This window comes from Neophocaena asiaeorientalis, unplaced genomic scaffold (genome assembly GCF_003031525.2).
Source record: "Neophocaena asiaeorientalis asiaeorientalis breed wild unplaced genomic scaffold, Neophocaena_asiaeorientalis_V1.1 scaffold79, whole genome shotgun sequence".
NCBI lineage: Eukaryota > Metazoa > Chordata > Mammalia > Artiodactyla > Phocoenidae > Neophocaena > Neophocaena asiaeorientalis.
The window spans coordinates 6,673,620-6,679,619 of record NW_020175402.1 but is presented as its reverse complement, the minus strand read 5'-3'; the positions used below and the strand labels follow the sequence as shown (position 1 = coordinate 6,679,619).

Below are 6,000 nucleotides of genomic sequence, written 5' to 3'. Positions count from 1 at the left end.
GTGAGAGGCCCACGTACCGCAAAAAAAAAAAAAAAAAAAAAAAAAATGGAGACAATGTAGTCATAGCTCATAGTGCTAATCAGCTGCAATAAAAGGAATGCTCTTCGGCAGAAAGCACCTGCATACTCTCTTGCAGCCCCTTATTTCCAACTCTTTGATTCCCAGCAAATGGTTTGATTGTTTTCCAAAGGTCAGGCCAACAAGGAGTTATTTTCATGATTAAAATACAGGCTAGAGGGCTTCCCTGGTGGCGCAGTGGTTAAGAATCCGCCTGCCAATGCAGGGGACACGGGTTTGAGCCCTGGTCCGGGAAGATCCCACATGCCGCGGAGCAACTAAGCCCATGCGCCACAACTACTGAGCCTGCGCTCTAGAGCCTGTGCACCACAACTACTGAGCCCGCGTGCCACAACTACTGAAGTCCGTGCTCTACAACAAGAGAAGCCACCACAATGAGGAGCCCGCACACAGCAAAGAAGACCCAACACAGCCATAAATAAATAAATCTATTTTTTTAAAAAAATACAGGCTAGAGTGCTGGCTTCAGCAGCACATATACTAAAATTGGAACGATACAGAGATTAGCATGGTCCCTGCGCAAGGATGACATGCAAATTTGTGAAGTGTTCCATATTTTTACTTAAAAAAAAAATACAAGCTAGGTGTTTTGACAGCCAAAGGGGTTAAGCCTCAGATAATTTCACAGTCATGCACTCAGCCTAGCCACATCCACCATTAGAGCAATTGAAAAGAATGTTGAGAAGACACGTCAGTCAATAAACCCCAATTTGTATGTTGATCATAGGTAATAAATCACCATGTTGGGAAGACAACTCCCTGAGGATTGCTGTAATGAGTTGGTAACGTTCTGATGAACACTCCTTTTCCAAGAGTGCACCCCAAACAGGAACGATGTAGTGCCTCTCTCACAGGCTTGTCATTTATGCGTCTGGTGCAGGACCTGCCACAAAATAGGAGCTGCAAAAACGTTTGTTGAATCTGAATCTAATTTCTGTAATAAGTGCACCTTTTATTGAGTTCTGTGGTGATGAGGAAGGCGTCTCCAATGTGCAGGGACCCTGAAAAAAGGCCTGGGAAGGTTAGGCAACTGAGTGCAGCTGCCTCCTGAATGATTCCCTCCCCTTGGAGAGTCAGGGAAGCTAGAACAGACCGGTCTGGTTGCAGATGCCACTTAGGGAAGAAAGACAGCTTGTCTCCTTGTGTGGGACCCCGATAATTTCCAGGAAGTTCAAGACATGATACTTCCACAAAGCATTGTATTCAAGCTTGGCCTCACATCTCAGTCACCTGTGGCACTTATGGAAACTATGTGTTCCCAGGTGCCACTCCCGAGGTACGTAGCGGGTCTAGAACAGCCCTAAACATCTGAGTTTTTAAAGCTCTCCAAGTGACTCTGATGCCTAGGCCAGGGTTGAAAACCATTGCCCTGTGGATACGGATTGTCAGGTACGCAGTAATTCTCTCTGCCCCTGAAGGGCAGCTTTCCCTCCTGACCCAGATTCAGGTGACCTGACTTGATCGTGTGTGGACTGAGGCCAGAGGCTGGGATTCTCTTCTTTGTAGTCATGTCTTAGGTGGTTTAGGGTAACCACACTGTCACAGAAAGAATCAGGTGTCCTTTAAACATCCTGGTGACTGGATGTGTCAGGTTACACCAGGTGGGGTCATGGTGTCTGAGCAGAGTCTGAGCAGAGTATTCCCCGACCTGCTGTGGTTTGCGATACTTGCACTGTGGGCGGAGCTCTGGGAACAGCAGGGAGGGAAGGAGAAAGAGTCTGCTCAGATCTGAGAGGTTGCAGAACTCCTCAGAATGAGGCCTCCAGGGACCTCCTGTTCTTGTGTCAACATTCTGAATGTCGCTCTCTTCATTCCACTTGGCCCCAGACATTCCAGCTGTTCTCTACTAAGGCCTTTTCCTTTGGTCTCTTAGAGTTTCTTTCTTTTATGCCCAAAATGAATCCCCTAAATAAGCAGTTGGGCCTTTTTCATGTAAAGAATTGAACTGCTGACCTAAATGAAGCAAGACTGCAGGAGAAAATTACAAACATTCCAGAACTTTCAGAGGTTCCCGTGACCATCAGCCCTCATGCAGAGTTCTGGATTCTCTATGACATAATTCCAAGAAACTCCAATGTCCTCTTTCCTTTTGTTCCTGGAAGTCCCATTTTAGAACTTGATGTTCCCTGGGTCTTGTAGTAAAAACAGCTCTCATTTATTGTGTACCTACCATGAGGCAGGCATTGGGCTAAGTTCTCCACGTATATTATGGATTTTAAGAATCACAGTAGGGGCTTCCCTGGTAGTGCAGTGGTTAAGAATCCGCCTGCCAATGCAGAGGACACGGGTTCAAGCCCTGATCCGGGAAGATCCCACATGCCACAGAGCAACTAAGCCCGTGTGCCACAACTACTGAGCCCGTGAGCCACAACTACTGAAGCCCATGCACCTAGAGCCTGTGCTCCGCAACAAGAGAAGCCCGCGCACCACAACGAAGAGTAGCCCCCACTCACCGCAACTAGAGAAAGCCCGCGTGCAGCAACAAAGACCCAGTGCAGCCAAAAATAAATAAATAGAATAAATTTATTTTTTAAAATTAAATTTTAAAAATAAATAAAAATCACAGTAACCCAGTTTGCTCATTGCTATCACCATTTTACAGATAAGAGAACTGAGGCTCAAGACACTTGAAAGTCACTCGCCCAAGATCATACAACTAGGATGTCCCTTCTTTACTAAAGGTCCACAATATAGACATAGGCCTGAAGAAACAATGACAGTCATCGCAAATGTTTTTTGAGCATGAGATGGAGTATAATACTGGGAAGAAGATAGGTCAGAAGAGAAGGGGAAATTCTAGGTCATTCAGCTGACCCCAAGTCTCTGCTTTTCATAGGAAGCACAGCCCCCTCCCCACCCCCAGGGAAGATGGTAGGAGTGCTGTGCTCTGTCTCGTCCCCTTTTCAGGATCCTGACACTTTCATAAAACAGCATCCTAGTCATCATGGCTTTCTCACCTGCCTGCTGCTAGCACAGAATGAAATGAAGCTGTGAAACCTTCGGACAAATACCCTTTCTGTCTTAGCCAGATGGAATTTGGGGGAGCATGTGATGGGGACCCAGGTGTATAGGTGGTGAGTTCTCACTGTAGGGCACTGTTTACTCTCAGGGGATTTCTTCTTTTTTACAGTTGATGTCAGTGTTTAAAACCAAAACTCTGTGCAAATGACTCGGTTTTTAAACAGAATTACAGTATTTTGAAGAAAAATTTAGCATTCTGGTTTGGCACCCTAAGAACTGGGATTTGTTTGCTTGTTTGTCTCCTGGAGCTATTTTCTGTGGTCATGAATGGAGGAGAGGACAGAACTCATTGTGCACCTACCATGTGAACCAGCATTTACTCTTCAAGGGCCTACTGAGCACTAGGTGCTGAAGGCACAGAGATTGATAATCTGTGGCCTTTTCCCTCAAGGAGGTCACGTTCTAGTCCAGGAGATGATCCAGGGGGTAAGTGCTATGATATCTATGTTTAGAGTCTGTGGACACCCAGAAGATGAGCACCCGACCCTACCCCCTCGGGGTGGTCAGAACGCTTTCTCTGAAGACATGAGATCTAAGTTGAGTCCCCCAGAAGATCAGGTGAGCCATATACAAGGAGGGAAAGTAGAAGAACCTGCATGGGCAGAAGCCCAGAGGGAAGAGAAAATGTGGTGTGTCTGACTAAGGAATATTTGTTGGGCGCCCTCATATGTGATCTCTGAGGGAGGAATCTGTGGAAACAGGCTCAGAAGGGACGAGCCTGAAGTCACAGGATTCAGACTCAAGCTGGATTTCACATCCTGTGACACCGTTACATTACCTTCCCTCTTGACTTCACATGACGCGGCCGGGTTTGGGCCCCAGCCCTTCTACCCTCTTTTCCTCATTCTTTCCTCTGAGGGTGAAACTTGGCAGCACACCTCTGAGGGATTGCACCGTAGACCAGGGCTTTCCAACGTGCAGAGTGTCTGGGAGGAAGTTCTTATCATCCGGCCCTCTCCTAGCAGCTCCTGCAAGCACGCTTGTGTGATTCCAGGTCTTTCCCACCCTGGATGGCGTGGGAAGGGTCTTCATTTTAGAGAAGGAAAAACAAAGATAACATGAGGCTAATCTGTGGCTCAAGGTGTGTCATTGGGGACTACCTGCAAGAGCACTGGCCTGGCTTGTAGTCCCACCCACGCCACCCATTGTTAGAATGAGGACATCACTCAAGTCTCCATTCTTTTCAGTTTTTTTTTTTTGTTGTTGTTGTTTTGTTCTGTTTGGGGGGGGTTATTGAAGTATAGTTGATTTACAATGTTGTGTTAGTTTCTGGTATACAGCAAAGTGATTCAGTTATATCTACATATTCTTTTTCATATTCTTTTTCATTATAGATTATTACAGGATACTGAATATCGTTCCCTGTACTATTCCATTCTTTTCATTTGTTTTTTGATAAAAGAAAGGGGTTGACCAAGGTCAGCAGCCGGAAACATGGGAATGCGTGCCATCCCCCCGCCCTGTCTTCTGTGCCAGTGACAAATCTTCACAGCTCCCTTTTCTATGTACCTCAAAACCTACACACCTCTTTGCCTCATTCTCCCCAAACAACACTTTTTCCTGCCAAGACAAGATGAGGCCTCAGCACCCTTCTCAACATTATCCCGCAGCCGTGGAAATGGTTCTGAGGCTTGAGTCCTCTGATCCAACAATTGTCCAGCTCTGACAAGTCTGTGAAGCTGAAGCAGGTGTTGCACTGCCTGCTCGCCAGTGTTTGCTCCAGGGAGCAACGATGTGACTTGAAATAAGGGGTCCTGGGCACAAGATTTCACCAAGGGCCCCCTTTGCCATTGGTTAGTTACACAATCAGAGGCCCAGCAGGCAGGGGCTGCATGGTCATCGTCCTACCCATGAAAGAGAAAAGCAGCTGCAGGCAGGGCCTCTGCCCCCTGCTGTGGCCCAGTCGTGCTCTCTGAGGCAGCAAGGAGAGTTAGGCCTCAGCAGACGAAGCAACAGGCTCTGTGCAGCTCCCTTCACGCAAGTTTCCTGATGTTAGCAGATGTAGAATATTATGGGGCTTGCGACCTTTCTGGTAATCTTAGTTGAGGGAAGTAGGAGATTGAGAGGGTAGGGAGAGGGTTTCTTTGCCAACCCTGGGTAGAAACTTGCACAAGTTGCCATCTGTCTCTGATTCCCTTGCATTCAAAGCGATTGTGCTACAGAACAAAAAGTCCTGAATGGTGGGAAGGCAAGATGACTTGGAGGCAGAGAACCCGGAAGAGGCGCAGGGAGGAAAGCGGGAGTGTCCGCACACCACGAAGAAACACAGAACCCGTGAGCTTTGCCCGGGAGAGGCAGAGAGCCCAGGACTCCATGAGAAGCCCCCCAGCTGTGGCCACCAGCATCCCCTGCTTCCTCCACAGTTGCCCGGTTGTGCCCTGCTTATTAACGATTAATCAAATGCCCAGCACTTCACTAAATCACAGAAGGCGGCTTGTTTGTGACCACGGGGACTGCAGACAGACCCGGGAGAGCCACGTAAGACATCAGCTACCTGCCCCCAGAGCTCTGTGATGGAACGCACATTCTTGGCTCTGTAATGAACAGAGGAGAAAGTCTCCGTGGCCCATGACAACTCTTCTGTGCAAAATGACGAGGGACCACTTTGAGGTGATTGAGTGGAAGATGCAAGATAAGTACAAATGGTTGCTAATTAAATGCGGAAGGCAGGAAAGATATCTTAGCAGAGCTGGCTGATGCCCGCCTTACACGGCCAGCATAACTGAGCCAGGCCCCAGAGTACTGGCCTCTTTTTCCCCCCTCTCAAAAGGCTCTTTCTTCTGCCTGCTTTTGTCTCCCTTGTAGTTCATATGGCATCACAGGTGTACAGCCTTTGCCTCAAAGGAGCCATTGTGACCTTATCCAGTGTGGGATCTGTCGAATGAAGGCAGAGGCATCCCT

At 47.7% G+C, this 6,000-nt stretch overlaps 1 protein-coding gene and 1 non-coding gene across 3 annotated transcripts in view; both read left to right on the top strand.

Moving 5' to 3' along the window:
* The window catches only part of MECR (mitochondrial trans-2-enoyl-CoA reductase), a 29,636-nt gene that overhangs the window by 1,441 nt on the left and 22,195 nt on the right, over nt 1-6,000 (top strand). The gene's annotated exons all lie outside the window — the stretch shown is intronic.
* On the top strand, nt 535-638 carry LOC112414461 (U6 spliceosomal RNA). Its single transcript, XR_003006155.1, has one exon. It is a non-coding gene; the product is annotated as a U6 spliceosomal RNA (small nuclear RNA).